The sequence below is a fragment of the Jatropha curcas genome, chromosome 6 (genome assembly GCF_041381405.1).
Source record: "Jatropha curcas cultivar XTBG-Jc1 chromosome 6, XTBG_Jcur_1.0, whole genome shotgun sequence".
In the NCBI taxonomy this organism is placed as follows: Eukaryota; Viridiplantae; Streptophyta; class Magnoliopsida; order Malpighiales; family Euphorbiaceae; genus Jatropha; species Jatropha curcas.
The window spans coordinates 17,557,908-17,573,262 of record NC_143156.1 but is presented as its reverse complement, the minus strand read 5'-3'; the positions used below and the strand labels follow the sequence as shown (position 1 = coordinate 17,573,262).

Sequence of the window (15,355 nt, the reverse complement as noted above, 5' to 3'; positions counted from 1 at the left end):
CTCCTTGTGGGTTTTGAGAGCAGTGATGGATCTTTCCAGGAGTTCTAACTTCTCTCTCATTCTTTGAGCTTCCAGCTCAGAAGCAGTTTTAGAGGGCATATCATCCAGGTTTAGGGCAGGGTTTGTACGTTCGGCAGCAGGACCCTGGTTGGAGGCAACAGGTCCACTTCCCCCGGCAGAAGCCCCATTTCCATTTCCATTTCCATTCCCATTGCCCAATTCAGCTATCAGGGCGGTCCTCTGGGCAGCTAGTGCCTCATTCATTCTGGCCTCCATTCTGGCCTCCATTCTAGCCTCTAGTTGTTCAATGAGGGTTTGGATATCAGCAAGTGATGCCATTGGTGCAGGTAGAGTCGTTGGAGTTGTAGGTGAAGCAGGTGTAGCTAGTGAAGCTGGTGATAGTACTGTAGGCGTGTCTGGCACTTGGATTGTAGGCACCTGTAAGGATGAGGGTAGCTGGATTAGGTGGAGTGGTTGGTGTATCAAGTAACTGATGTGAGGTAGACCGACTCTTTTATCCAACTGTGCATGACTGAGAAGTAAAAGAGTGTTTTCTGCTCTCTTTCTGTGTTTTACCCCATGTTCATGATATGTCGTGAATGCGCATAACAACACGTCATAATCTGTTTAGTGGTATGGTTCACATCATTGGGTGCATACGGCCCTAAAGGGTAGGTTCTATAGGCTATGACTCAAATAGAGAATTGGCTTACAAGGGACCCTTGAACCTTGAGTATGGATATACCTAACCACATGTGAAACAAAGAGTTTCGCATGGGTCCAACGGTACGTATACCCATGGGCCACCCCTAAAAGGATTAGGGGCGGTTTGCGGTAACAGGGAGGACGCTTTGGCTGTCCATCGACATAATCAATGAGACCTGCCGATCAGCGCTACTTGCTATCCAGACTCAGAAGTTTGAACAGAGAGAGAAGAAATTCATTTTTTTATGCAATGGAGAAAAAGATTCTCAGTCGTGCAAATAGATCAACAAATTTAAATGTCTTAATCAAATTTGTCACTTAAGTTCACGTTTCCTCTCATCGAGTATTCTTAAAGAAAGAACACTCGATTTATGTCAAGGTACCCTGTAAAACAAAGCATAGTAAAGTAATGCCCTAAAGAAGGGCAGGTTAAATTATTCAACAATTGTAGTCCACTTTTATGCAAAAAGATTACATATCTGCTTCCCCAGCAGAGTCGCCAAACTGTGAACCCCTCCCCCAAAACATCAAATGCATATGGATGCATGTGACTAAGGAAGAAATGCACGTGATGTGTGAGTCGCCACCTTGTTTAATTATTTTAGGGTAAACTAGGAAAAAACCCTAAGTTGACTCCAATTTTAATTAACCTAATTACTAGATTAATTAACCCAATGTTAAAGCATAGTCTACAAACCCAAGATGGACCCGGAGACTATGTCATGCTGAAGAACTAACCTATGAATGAATGCTTTGCAGGGTGATTAATGTGATTTAGACCAATGAAATGTGATTTTGACTTGCCGCTCGGGGTTAAATCCCAAACGTGCCTACGTACTTCCGTTTGAATGGAAGATCAAAGTCGACGTAGTTCGATAGGCCTTCTTTGAAGGGCTTTGAATGGGTATGCTTAATGCATGAGTGTGTGTATGCTTTGTGCATTTTGTTTAGGCATTTTGCCTGAAAATTGATTGTTTTAGGCATTTGATGCCAAAAATGTTGATTTTAATGGCTTTTAGCCAAAAAGATTTACTTTAGGCAATTGTTGCCAAAAAAAGGTTGATTTTAAGGCTTTTAGCCAAAAAAAGAGTGATTTAGGCAATTTGATTGCCAAAATGATTGATTTTAGGCGATTGTCACCAAAATGATTGATTTTAAGGCTTTTAGCCAAAAGATTGATTAATTTTAAGGCATTTTGCCAAAGCTTTTGATTTAAGCGATTCGTCACTAAAAAGTGGTTAATCTAATTTATTGGCAATTGGTTTACCAAAAATTGATTAACTGAATTGTAATGTAGGCAATTGATTGCCAAGAAAAAATGTGTGTAATGAAGGCTATTTGGCCACAATTATTGATTAATTGGACTTAAGCCGAATTTGTTCGAAATAAAAGGCAATTTCACCATAGTTATTGGTTAACTAGGCTTTTTAGCCAATATTGTCGGATTTAAACTTAACACCACGATTATTGATTAACCGGGCGTTTAGCCTAAACTAATTTATTTGAGGCAATTTGATTGACGTGAATGCTTTTATGCAATTGTAGAATTATTAGGAGTAGAAAAGAAGCATGCATGAAGTGCTAAAATTAAATAGGCAGAGTTTAACTTACGTACCTGATTTAATCGTCGACCGCTTCTTAACTCCAGGTTAAGCTCCTCATTAAGGGAATTTTAATTAATTTAATTTTAGTGACCACTTAACAAAGTAAGAAAGTGATAAAACTAAATTAAAATGCAAGAAAGCAGTAAAGAATCGCAAAGAGCGTAGGGGAGAAAGAGCGTCTGTCAACACAGACTGAGTGTCGAAAACAGAAGGCCTGGGGCCACTATTTATATAAAAAAAAACTGTTTCGGCGGCCGGGCCGCCGTGGCTCGGCGGCTCGGACCGCCGGACCGCCGTGGCTCGGCGGCTCGGACCGCCGGACCGCCGGCTCGGCGGCCGGACCGCCGGCTCTCAGCGGCCGGGCCGCCGGACTCAGGCGGCCGGGCCGTCGGTGGCTCGGCGGCTCGGGCCGCTGGTGGCCGGCGACTGGACCGCCGGGGCTAGGCGGTTCGGACCGCCGGTGCTCGACAGTTCGGGCCACCGGAAGCCAGCGGCTGGACCGCCGTGCCTGGTGGTTTTGCTACTTTAACACTCCGGGAGCTTTTTCGGGAGTTCTGGACCTCCAAAAAATATTCCGGGACCAGTTCTGTGATCCCCATAATTTTCCGGACATTTCAAGTACCATATTGGCATATTTTCGGTGAACTTTCCGAATGGCTTCCGGTCCGGCCGGACTGTTTGCAGTCCGGGAAAACTGGCTCTTTGAGCCTCAAAATTTGGGTATTCACATGTGCAAAACAAGATCTAAACCTATTTAGGAAGAGAAAAGAGTCCTAACTAAGAAGAAATCCAAAGCCTAAACAGTCATGATCTCCAAAAAAGATTTTGTACTTAATAAGGATTCTATTTCCTAAACGGAGTCAGATTTTCCTCCAGGAAGTCTATATAAAGAGGGGAGCTATTCATTGTACAGATATCTCGAATTCTAGTATTTTTCTACATAGTTCTCTCTCTCTCTAAAAGATTTCAAGTGTCCAAGATTTGTGCCAAGATTCAAAGAAGCCATCCACATAGCTGTTGTCTAGTTTTGATTTCTAAACTCTTAATCTTGTCTTTCTTTTCATTATTCATTATTGATTATGAAGTTTTATTCAAGTATTACTGAGTTTTATTTAATTACTATATCGAGCTAAACTCTCATACTAGGAATTTGATGTAGCTTAATTCGATTCCAATTTATAATATTAGATTTGCTTTTCCTTGTTCATGATATAATTTATTATTGAACTTAATGCTTCCAGGCAGAGTTTCTCCCGTGGCTTGATTTATTTCATTAATCACTATCGGAAGAAGGGTTTTTGATACGAAAAAGGTAGTAAATTACATGAGAATAATAACTTGATGTGGAAGCTATATGGTTTGACTCATGGGGGTTTTCATAAGCTAATGACCTTAGGTTATGAATTCACAAAACAAACCATAAAACTTAATGATTTAATTCATGTCTGATTGCGCTACTGGAAGATAGGTAATTAGACCAGATTAGAATAGCTAACAATACATCGGAAGAGCTTGTTAGTGATTTTAGGGTTGTTTCTCCTACGTGAACAATTAAAATTGATTATCAAACTAATAAAATAAATTGGATAGAATTAAGTGAAAACAATATCCCTAGTAGTTTTAAATCCTTGATTTCTTTTCATCCAAATTTTGTTGCTTGATTTCTTTCTGTTTTACTTTTGAATTTACTTTTCTTATAACAAATCTCTCTTATTATTGTTTAAATAATAATAGGTTAACATAATTCTGGCGCCATTGCCGAGGATTAACATTATCAATATCAATACTAATTACCCTATTGTTAATTTAGACATTCTTTTGTTTTAATTAAATTTTCCCTTAAGACTTATTTCAGGTGTTTATGCAAAGAAGATCAGGTAGGACTGAGCCCTTAGTCTTTGATCTAGAAATTGAAAGAACTTATCGTAGGAACAACGCTGCAAGAAGAGCACGTGGAATAAAACCAGAACAACAAGCAGACATGGTCAACGAAAACGAAATAGAAGACGGACCTCCACCTTAACATCTAGTCTGCACCTTGCGAGATTATACAACACCTAATCTTAATGGGACAACCTTGAGTATTACAAGACCCAGGGTGGAAGCTAACAATTTTGAAATCAAACCCGCAATTATCCAAATGCTTTCCACCTCAATTCAATAGGAGGTCTACCAAGTGAAGATCCTAATGCTCATATCACAAATTTTCTGGAAATTTGTGATACTTTCAAACAAAATGGTGTTTCAGAAGATGTAATAAAATTGAGACTTTTTCCTTTCACTCTTTGGGACAAAGCATGATCTTGGTTAAAGTCATGCCCCGCTCGAAGCTTCACAACATAGGAAGAATTAGCCCAAAATTTTTTAGCAAAATTCTTTCCATCTTCAAAAACCACAAAACTGCGCAATGAGATAATGACATTCGCTCACCATGATCAAGAAAGCTTGTATGAAGCTTGGGAAAGATTCAAAGACTTGTTGAGAAAGTGCCCACATCACAGTTTGCCTAAGTGGTTACAGGTACAAACTTTCTATAATGCATTATCGCCTAACATTAAAATCACTCTAGATGCAGCTGCAGGTGGATCTTTTGAGAGGAAAGAATCGAAGAGGCATACGACTTGATAGAGGAGATGGCAAGCAATAGCCATTATCAAAACAACTCAGAAAGAAAGAAGACTGCAGGAGTCTATGAAATAGATGCCATTACAGCACTCAATGCCAAGGTAGATAACATGGTAAGAAAATTGGACCTATTAACTACTAATCCTGTCAATTCTATTATGCAAGTTTGTGACAGATGTAATGGGCAACATGGAATTGGAGAATGCATGATAGACTCCTTGAATCTGCAAACCTTGAGCAAGTAAATTATGTGATGAATCAAGGGAGGAAGAATTACCCATACTCTAATTCCTGTGATAACATGTTGAGGAACCATCCTAATTTGTCATATGGAAATCCTAACAATGCTTTGAATGCACCTCCAGGCTTTCTTCCTCAAGAAAAGAAATCTCATGATGATCTCCTTACTGCCCTTTCTAAATCGCACATGGATTTCATGAATGAAATCAGAGAAAACCACAAAATCCAGCAGGCTGCGATAAGAAATTTGGAGATTCAGTTAGGACAATTTGCAAACATGATGGCATCTCGACCTCAAGGTACGTTACCTAGCAATACTGAAAAGAATCCTAAAGAACAAGTACAGGCTATCACCTTGAGAAGCGGCAAACAGTTAGAAGAGCCACCAAAGAAAGAAAAGAAGGCGGAAGAGTAGAAAAAGGTTCCCATCATTGACCTAGAAGAGCAAGAAGAAGTAAAACCCTATGTTCCACCTATCCCCTTCCCACAAAGGTTAAAGAAAGCACAAGATGACAAGAGCTTCCTAAAGTTTCTGGATGTATTCAAAAAGCTTCAAATCAACATTCCTTTTACTGAAGCTCTTACTCAAATGCCTAGTTATGCAAAATTCCTAAAAGATATCCTGAGCAAGAAACTAAAAATCGATGATCAAGGAACGGTAATGTTAACTGAGGAGTGCAGTGCAATTATCCAAAATAAATTGCCTCCAAAGTTAAAGGATCTAGGAAGTTTTTCTATCCCTTGTAATATTGGTAATCTTGATTTTGAAAAAGCTTTGGCAGATTTAGGTGCCAGCATTAACCTTATGTCTTATGAAGTTTTTAAGATGCTAGTTATGGGAGAGCTCAAACCAACAAGGATGTCTCTACAATTAGCAGATCGATCAATCAAATTTCCAAGAGGAATTGTAGAAGATGTGTTTGTAAAGGTAGGTACATTCATCTTCCCTATTGATTTAGTTATTCTTGATATTGACGAAGATAGGGAAGGATCTTTAATCCTTGGGAGGCCTTTGCTTGCAACTGCAAGAGCATTAATTGATGTGTATGAAGGTAAATTAACTTTAAGAGTTGGATAGGAAGAAATTGTCTTTAATGGTCTTAAATCTTGTAAACTTTCTATGGACTATAGTGACTGTTTTCGAATTGATGTTATTGATGAATGTGTGGAAAACACTTTGCATACTAAAGATGACATTAATGAATCAAGCATCATGAATGAGAAAGAAAGTGAACCACCAAAGCAAGAACTGAAACAACTTCCATCTCATTTAAAACATGCATTCTTAGGTGAGAATCATTCTTTTCCTGTTATTATTTCTTCTCACTTAACACTTGATCAAGAGGAAAGGTTGTTGCAGGTTCTTCGAAAACATAAGAAGGCATTAGGGTGGTCAATTTCAGACTTACAGGGGATAAGCCCGAGTGTATGCATGCATAAGATCCTGATGGAAGAAGACTATAAACCTTCAATCGAGCATCAAAGGCAATTGAATCTAAATATGAAGGAGGTAGTCAAGGCTGAAATCATAAAACTTTTGGATGCCAGCATTATTTATCCAATTTTCGATAGTAGTTGGGTAAGTCCTGTCCAAGTTGTTCCAAAGAAGGGAGGTATGACTGTTATCTCTAATGAAAACAATGAATTAATTCCCACTAAAATAGTCACAGATTAGCGTGTGTGCATAGATTATAGGAAGTTGAACAAAGCAACACGCAAAGACCACTTTCCCCTACCCTTTATTGACCAATTGCTTGAAAGACTTGCAGGTTATCCCTTTTATTGCTTTTTGGATGGTTATTCAGGATACTTCCAAATACCTATTGCTCTAGAAGATCAAGAGAAAACCACTTTCACTTGCCCTTATGGCACTTTTGCCTATAGGAGAATGCCTTTTGGACTATGCAATGCTCGTGCAACCTTTCAAAGATGCATGATGTCCATATTTTCTGACATAGTAGAGAAATTTATTGGAATATTCATGGATGATTTCTCTGTATTTGGTTCCTCTTTTGATGTATGTCTTCATAACCTATCATTAGTAATGCAATGATGCGAGGACACTAACCTTGTTTTGAATTGGGAAAAGTGTCACTTTATGGTTAGTGAAGGTATTGTCCTAGGGCATAAAACCTCTCAAAAAGGGATTGAAGTGGACAAAGCCAAAATCGAGGTAATTGAAAAGCTGCCTCCTCCTAATTCAGTGAAAGGAATAAGGAGTTTTCTTGGTCATGCAGGATTCTATAGGAGATTTATCAAAGATTTCTCCAAAATCACAAAACCTCTTTGTAATTTATTAGTTAAAGATGTTCCTTTTAATTTTGACAAAGAGTGTTTAAATGCTTTTAACAGGTTGAAGAAGGAGTTAATCTCAGGCCCTATCATTGCCACACCAGACTGGACTCTTCCCTTTGAGCTTATGTGCGATGCTAGTGATCATGCTATTGGAGCTGTTCTTGGGCAAAGAAAGGAAAAGAAGTTGCACATCATTTATTATGCTAGTCGCACATTAAATGACGCACAATTAAATTATGCCACTACTGAAAAAGAACTGCTAGCTATCGTTTTTGCTTTTGACAAATTTAGGGCTTATTTAATTGGGGCCAGAACAATAGTGTAAACCGATCACTCGGCTATCAAATATTTTCTAGAAAAGAAAGATGCAAAATCAAGACTAATTCGTTGTAAGAATTTGATCTAGAAATTCGCGACAAAAAGGGAACCGAAAACCTTGTAGCCGACCACCTTTTTAGGCTAGAATTGGGGGAAGAAGATACAACAGAATTACAAATCAATGAAAACTTTCCCCATGAGCAACTTCTACTGTTGGCAAACACACAAGCCCCCTGGTATGCTGATATAGTTAACTACCTTGTTTGCAAAATCCCTCCCAACTTTTCTTATCAACAAAAGAAAAAGTTTTTCCATGATATCAAATATTACTATTGGGAGGAGCCCTTTTTGTTCAAATACTACAGTGATCAGCTATTCTGGCGATGTATACCAGAAGGAGAAATGGAAGTGTCCTTAAATTCTGCCATTTAATGGAATGTGGAGGGCATTTTGGAGCAAGCAAGACAGCAGCGCGTATCTTGGAAAGCGGTTTGTATTGGCCTAATTTATTTAAAGATGCTTTTAACTTTGTTCGTCTTTGTGATCGCTGTCAAAGGTTAGGTAACATTTCGAAGCGACATGAGATGCCCTTAAATAGCATCCTCGAAGTCGAGATCTTCGACGTTTGGGGTTTGGACTTCATGGGACCTTTTCCACCATCATACTCCAACCAATACATTCTAATGGAGGTGGACTATGTGTCAAAGTGGGCAGAAGCTGTTGCACTTCCAATCAATGATGCCAAAAGTGTAATGAATTTTATCAAGAAATATATTTTCACACGTCATGGCACCCCTAGGGCAATAATCACAGACGGAGGTAAGCATTTTTGCAACAAATATTTAGATTCCCTTCTTGCAAAATATGGCGTCACTCATCGTGTAGGTACTCCATATCATCCTCAAACAAGTGGTCAAGTAGAAGTCACTAATAGGGAAATCAAGAAGATTCTAGGGACCACTGTTGGACAATCTAGGAAGGACTGGTCCAAGAAACTCGATGATGCTCTATGGGCCTATAGAACCGCATTCAAAACACCAATCGGTATGTCTCTATATCGCATGGTCTATGGTAAGGCTTGTCATCTTCCTATTGAGTTAGAGCACAAAGCATTTTGGGCAATTCAATTTCTTAACTTTAACACAAAGGAAGTTGGTCAAAAACGGTTGCTTCAATTGAATATGATGTATGAAATGCGCCTCCATGCTTATGAGAGTACCAAAATATATAAAGATCGCACCAAACAACGGCATGATAAGCATATTATCCTGAGGAATCTAAAGGTAGGACAACAGGTATTGCTCTATAGGTAAGTTGCGCTCCAGATGGTCCGGTCCATTCACAATCAAAGAAATTTTACCACATGGGGCCATCGAAATAGTGGATGGTAATTCTAATCGAAGTTTCAAAGTTAATGCTCAACGTTTGAAAGTTTATCAAAATGAAAACTTTGATCCTGTCAAAAATACCATCAGTCTCGTTTGACCTGAAATAGGTTAAGTGCGTCGAGCTTAAATGACGTTAAACAAAAGCGCTTGTGGGAGACAACCCATGTTATTTTCTTTCTTAAGTTTATTATTCCATTTACTTTTATTATTTCTATTACAAATTTTCCCAAATTTTCTCCATAATTATTCTTTTATTTTAGTCACAAATTTTTCAGGATCAAATTAAATCCACAGGATGACACGTGTAACACCCACGCCCAGCCCCAAGAGACCCGACGACGAATGCCACATTCGGTGCCAGAGACACCGTCCTAACATAACATATAAATCATAAAATCAGATTATGAATTAGAAGTGATTAAGTATTGATAAGTTTAGCGAGTAATTTTCTTATTTGTTATTCAAATATATATATATATATATATATATATATAACTTATGAAAACAATTTAGGAAAAATCCTACAGCAAACTGCAAGAGTTTCCCTTTAAAAACCGAGCTCGCCAAACATGTGAATACAAAACACTCCCAATTTTAAACTCTAAACCCCCCCAGCAAACTCCAGTAATCACCATAGCAACACAACAACACTTCTATACCTTCATAACTATAGAAACCCTCAATAGCATTTTAATGATCATCAATTAAATGCATTCATTATATATATATATATATCAAGTCCTTATGTTCTTAATCATATCAACTATCTTAAACATATTTTATATCCAAACATTAAATAAAATCTCATGCTTATCTCCAAATATATAGACCAAACTAATTTATCATTACATGCTTAAGTTATAATTCAAATAACATAATCTCCGAAAATGTAATAATTATACATGCCATGATTCTTAAGTACATCAAACTAATTCTATCACTACTAAAATAGTCTCTTCTATTCTGAAGCTACTCTTCTAATCTTCAAGTAGCAACCACGGATTTCAATCTACGCGTGATAAAAATCAACGCGCTGAGTATAAAACTCAGTGGTGCTCATAAATGACAAACTTACCAATATTGCACTGGCAACACACTTAAAATAGAAATTTTCATCAAAAGAACATACATTTACATTTATAGCAAAAGAAATATCAAATAAACTTATAATTAATAACATAAATAATTTAATTCTTCCAAATCATAAATTCATTACTTGGACATTTATTATACCAATACACATACTATTTATTTTAAAACCATGTACCGAAACATCATGTTTTGAAAATTCATTTGATAACATAATCATTTATTTCCAAACTAAGGTTTACTGAAATAATATAATCTCATTCATTTAAGTGCCTTAAAAATATTTTCCAAGGGCTCACATACACTTAGGAGAAAGAGAAGCAGATAGGTTTTCATAATGGCCTAAGGTTGCCAACCTTTTCATAACATATAGAGCGCGTCCGCCCTAACATAAGACACCCACGTACCTAGCATATGATTATAGCTTCTTATCATAATGGCATCAAATGCCGAGCATGCTCATCATACATAATAAAATCAAATCACGCATCAAATTCACACCAAGTATATTAGAGCCCAAAATCCTTGTTTTAATTCTTAATTTATAATACTTCTCATAAAAATTGTCTTATTCTTTAGTCTTCTTAAATTCATAATGTAAGCTTACTTTAGAACGTTAGTAACTCATGAAAATTTCATACTTAAACATAATTACTTAACATAGAAAATTTCTTATCATATGAAATCATACATGTAAGCTTACTTTAGAACTTAAGTGACTCATGAAAACTTCATACTTAAACATATTTACTTAATATACCATATAAAATCATACTTTCCTTGTTCAAAATTCAAAGCACATACAACGTAAATACCCATTTTAAAAAAAAAAAACTCTAAACATATGAAAGTTATCAAAATAATCATACTTATGTCATCTATCTAACATACTTAAGTAAACCTTACTACCCTAAGGTGGTTTGACCTCTTACTGAAAACCAAGGGGAGGAATTTCCTTCTCCAATCAAACATGCTAACATAACTCTTATGCACAAAAGTATCCATTTCAACCCTCTCAACCAAGTCCATACTTTCAATTTATATCCATTTAAACATATCCACAATAACACTAGTCAAACTTGTCTTAGTTTTGTCAAATAAATCCTAAAATATACAAATAATCAAGAGAACTTCATCACACATGATTCATACGTACCCTTATCCAAATAAACCTATGATTTAAGACATAGGAAATTTCTAGCATTAAAATAACCTTGACCTTTGATGGGTTTTTAAGATATAACTTGAATTTTATGTCTCAAAATTGAATGAAATCAGATTCATTAGAAAGCTCAGACAAAATTCTACAAATTTTATGAAGGGACCACAGCCCAGATCAATCTGTAAGGTAGCAAACAAAAACTAGGAACACAGACCAACAGTCCAGACCTGATTCAGTAGAACCAAGTCCAATGTTTATTGAATTCCTCCTTAACCAAACACTCAAATTAAATCAATCCAAAACCAGAGAAGCCTCAAGAATAGTGCAACAACTCTCATGTAGAATTCAGAACATAATCTTGCCATTATAGCGGTCAAAATGGGCACTCAATTCAGTGATGCATGTGGCCCGTCATAACAGAGTCAGTTTGGGTGTTTCAGCCGTAAGTTGAGCTATATGTATCCAAATTGGACACAAGAGGATGGGTTGGAAAGATAAGAAGTAGACCTACAACTTTTATGAAGGACTTAGACACAAATGGGAAATAGAAAGGATCAAAAAACAGTCCGTAATCTCACCCTATCACACCTTTTCTCAAATTCAGCTTACTTTAACCATGAAAAGAACATGAAAGACATAGATACAAGGTAGAGGTTCTACCACATACTAAATACTCATCAAACATCACCCAAGAGCATGTTATTGCAACCATAGTTCAACAAATCAATCATTTCATACAAAATCCCAAAATATACACATGATAGCATAAATGCACAAAATCAAAAATTTGAGTAAGGTAAGTGTGTTTATGAACACTAACCTTAAAAATAAGCTTTAGCAAGCTTAAATTAAAGCTTTCTAAGCTCTAACTTTGCCTTTACTCCATGGTAGAGGTTTCTCCACCCTTTGGCTCAAGTAGAGAATCTCCAAATTTCTTGAAATAATTCACCAAAAATCACTTCCCAAGCTTTTATCTCTAGGATTAATAACTTAAATCAAGTTGGTTGGGAGGAATTTGATGTGTTTAGTAAGTAAGAATTGAAGAAAATGAAGAAGAAGAAGAAGAAGAAGAGGAGGAGGAGGAGGAGGAGACGTGTAAGGAAAAAGAAGAAGAAAGAAAAATGGTTGCACAATAATTGATGGTTGACTTATATAAAGCAACAAGGGTATTTTAGTCTTTTCCCCTAATTGGATGGCTAGGATTAAGTCAAAAGTAATCTCATCTAATGGCTACAAATAATCTCCAATTAAATTCCTTCAAAATATTATTTATCTCCATAAAATTCTCAAATTTAATCCTTAAAAATAATTCCTCAAATTTCCTTACTTAATATAACACCATAATTCACTATTCACTAATTATCTAAATTCTCCAAAAATATTCATTACTTATTTTCTACCAATAAAAATCATGTATGCATACTCCAAAAATATTAAATAAAATATGAAACATAGATAGTAATTTTTCTGGACCAAAATAATACTGACTCCTGGACCGGTGGTACTATTCACAGACCGATAAAACTACTATTTCAGGCATAGAAAAATCAGGGCGTTACAACACACCCAAGCAGTGCTCAACAACACAGACGTGCTTCACAATGAAAAACATATCTTGAAGGTCAGAGGCTCGCATGCCCAAGCCGTGCTATTAAGCACGCCCGTGCCAAGACATGACAACTAAGCACGCCCAGACCATGTCCTAGGGCACGCCCGCGTGCCATAAAGGAAAATTTTGCTTTGAGAGTCAAGGGCTAGCATGCCCTGACCGTGCACCACAGCACGCCCGTGCGTTAAGAAAGGAGAAAAATGCTTAGAGAGCCAGAGGCTATCACGCCCAAGGCGTGTCAGGCAGCATGCCCGTGTCACTAGAGAAGAGAATTTCACTTCGCAAGTCAGAGGCTAGCACGCCCGGACCGTGCTTCACAGCACGCCCATGCCAGGTATGCTTATTTTTTCTTTGCAGGTCAGAGGCTAGCACGCCCCAGCCGTGTTCAACAGCACGCCCGTGCCGCGAACCGCCTCAAAGCCACATTAGCACTCACGGTCCGGTCGTGCCACGAAGCACGCCTGTGCCACGACCAGACAGGCACATTAAATTGTGCCTCTATTTAAAGAGCACGCCCTAACCACCCCTCATTCTCCTCAGCATGCCCTAGCCGCCACACCCTTCCTCTCCATTTTCTCTATTTTTCTTCCTTTTCTCTCAACCCAAACACATTCCACACCAAATTTCTTCATCAATCTCCTTCACCATGCCTCCCCGATACAAGCGCAGTAGAACCGCTTCCTCGGTTGCCGGTAGACAACGGCCCATCGCTCGATCTTCCACTGCTCCTCCTCCACCAGTTCCACCTCCTTCAATGCCAACTCCTCCTCCATTTGAGATCGCTTCACCGGAGCAGCAAGAGAGGTACAATAAACTATCCCTTTGCCCTATTTTACCAAATAGATTCATTGATGAAAATGCTTTAGCACAAGTGGGGCTTAGGGATGTTGTTTTAGAACCCCTTAGGCGAATTGGATGGGACAAATTTATTAATATGAAATACCTTGTTTATGCTCCTCTCACATTAGAGTTTTTGAGTTCTTATTCATCCCTTATTCGTTTATTTGATTTTCTTAGTAAAATTGAATTTCGGTTGTTTGGGAGGAACTATGAACTTTCTGTAAATGAGGTCAGTCATATATTTGGTTTCCCCACTGACAATGCTCAAAATCGCATACTGATTGATTTTCTTGACCACAGTGCATGGAGTGATTTCACCGGGGAACATAATTACAATCCTAGGGTTTCAAAAGCCTCAAAATTAAGAAACCCCACCCTGAGATATATTCATAAGTTTTTAGCTAGCACTATTTTTGGGCGAAGCGAGAGTGATGGGGTACTGAGCCACAATGAATTATATTTCTTATGGGCTATTAATCAGGGAATTTTGTTACATATGGGCTATTGGTTATCTTTGCGATGGACTAGAGTTGCACGAGCGGATAAAGGAGCAATTATGATGGGGTGTTTTGTAACCCAAATTGCAGCATACCTGAGAGTATGGAACCCGGCTAGGCTAGTTAACAAAGTGTAGGAGGAGGGCGCGATACTAGGTTAGACTTAGATGTCATGCTCCACATTAGACTGATTGAGAAGGTTGGAGATTCATATCGGGTAGTTGGTACTCGAGATGACAGTTCTGAGGATGAGGAAGGTGAGGAAGCGGGTGATGCTAACATGGAGGAGGGTAATCCGACTCCTTTTGTTCCTTCTTCAGGTGCAGGTACTTCAGGCGCTGGTCCATCCTATCAAGGAACGTCAAACATGTCCAACGATGAAGTCCTTGCACGGATGATGTCCCGGATGGACATGTTTGACACATGCCTTAACGGGATGGAATTTATGATTGCAGACAGATTCCAATCCATCGAGATTATGCACGGGAGCTGTAACGCCCCAAAATTTTCGAATCTTAAAATGATATTATTTTATCGGGTCATGAATGGTGCTACAGAGAGGGGGATAACATTTTATTTAGATCGGAGAAAGATATTGAGTATAATTAACTATGAATGGATAGTGATTTACCGGTTTGTGAATAGTACTACCGGTCCGGGAGTCGGTATTATTTTGGTCCAGAAAAATTACTCTCTATGTGTCATATTTTATTTAATATTTTTGGAGTATGCATACATGAAGTTTTATGGGTAGAAAATAAGTAATGAATATTTTTGGAGAATTTAGATAATTAGTGAATAGTGAATTATGGTGTTATATTAAGTAAGGAAATTTGAGGAATTATTTTTAAGGATTAAATTTGAGAATTTTATGGAGATAAATAATATTTTGAAGGAATTTAATTGGAGATTATTTGTAGCCATTAGATGAGATTTCTTTTAACTTAATCTTAGCCATCCAATTGTGGGAAAAGACTAAACTA

General features: G+C 37.7%; 1 non-coding gene across 1 annotated transcript; it reads right to left on the bottom strand.

Annotated features, from left to right (window-relative positions):
- Window positions 1–4,706: 4,706 nt before the first annotated feature.
- On the bottom strand, window positions 4,707–4,813 carry LOC149495633 (small nucleolar RNA R71). The gene has a single exon (XR_016321537.1). It is a non-coding gene; the product is annotated as a small nucleolar RNA R71 (small nucleolar RNA).
- Window positions 4,814–15,355: the final 10,542 nt, after the last annotated feature.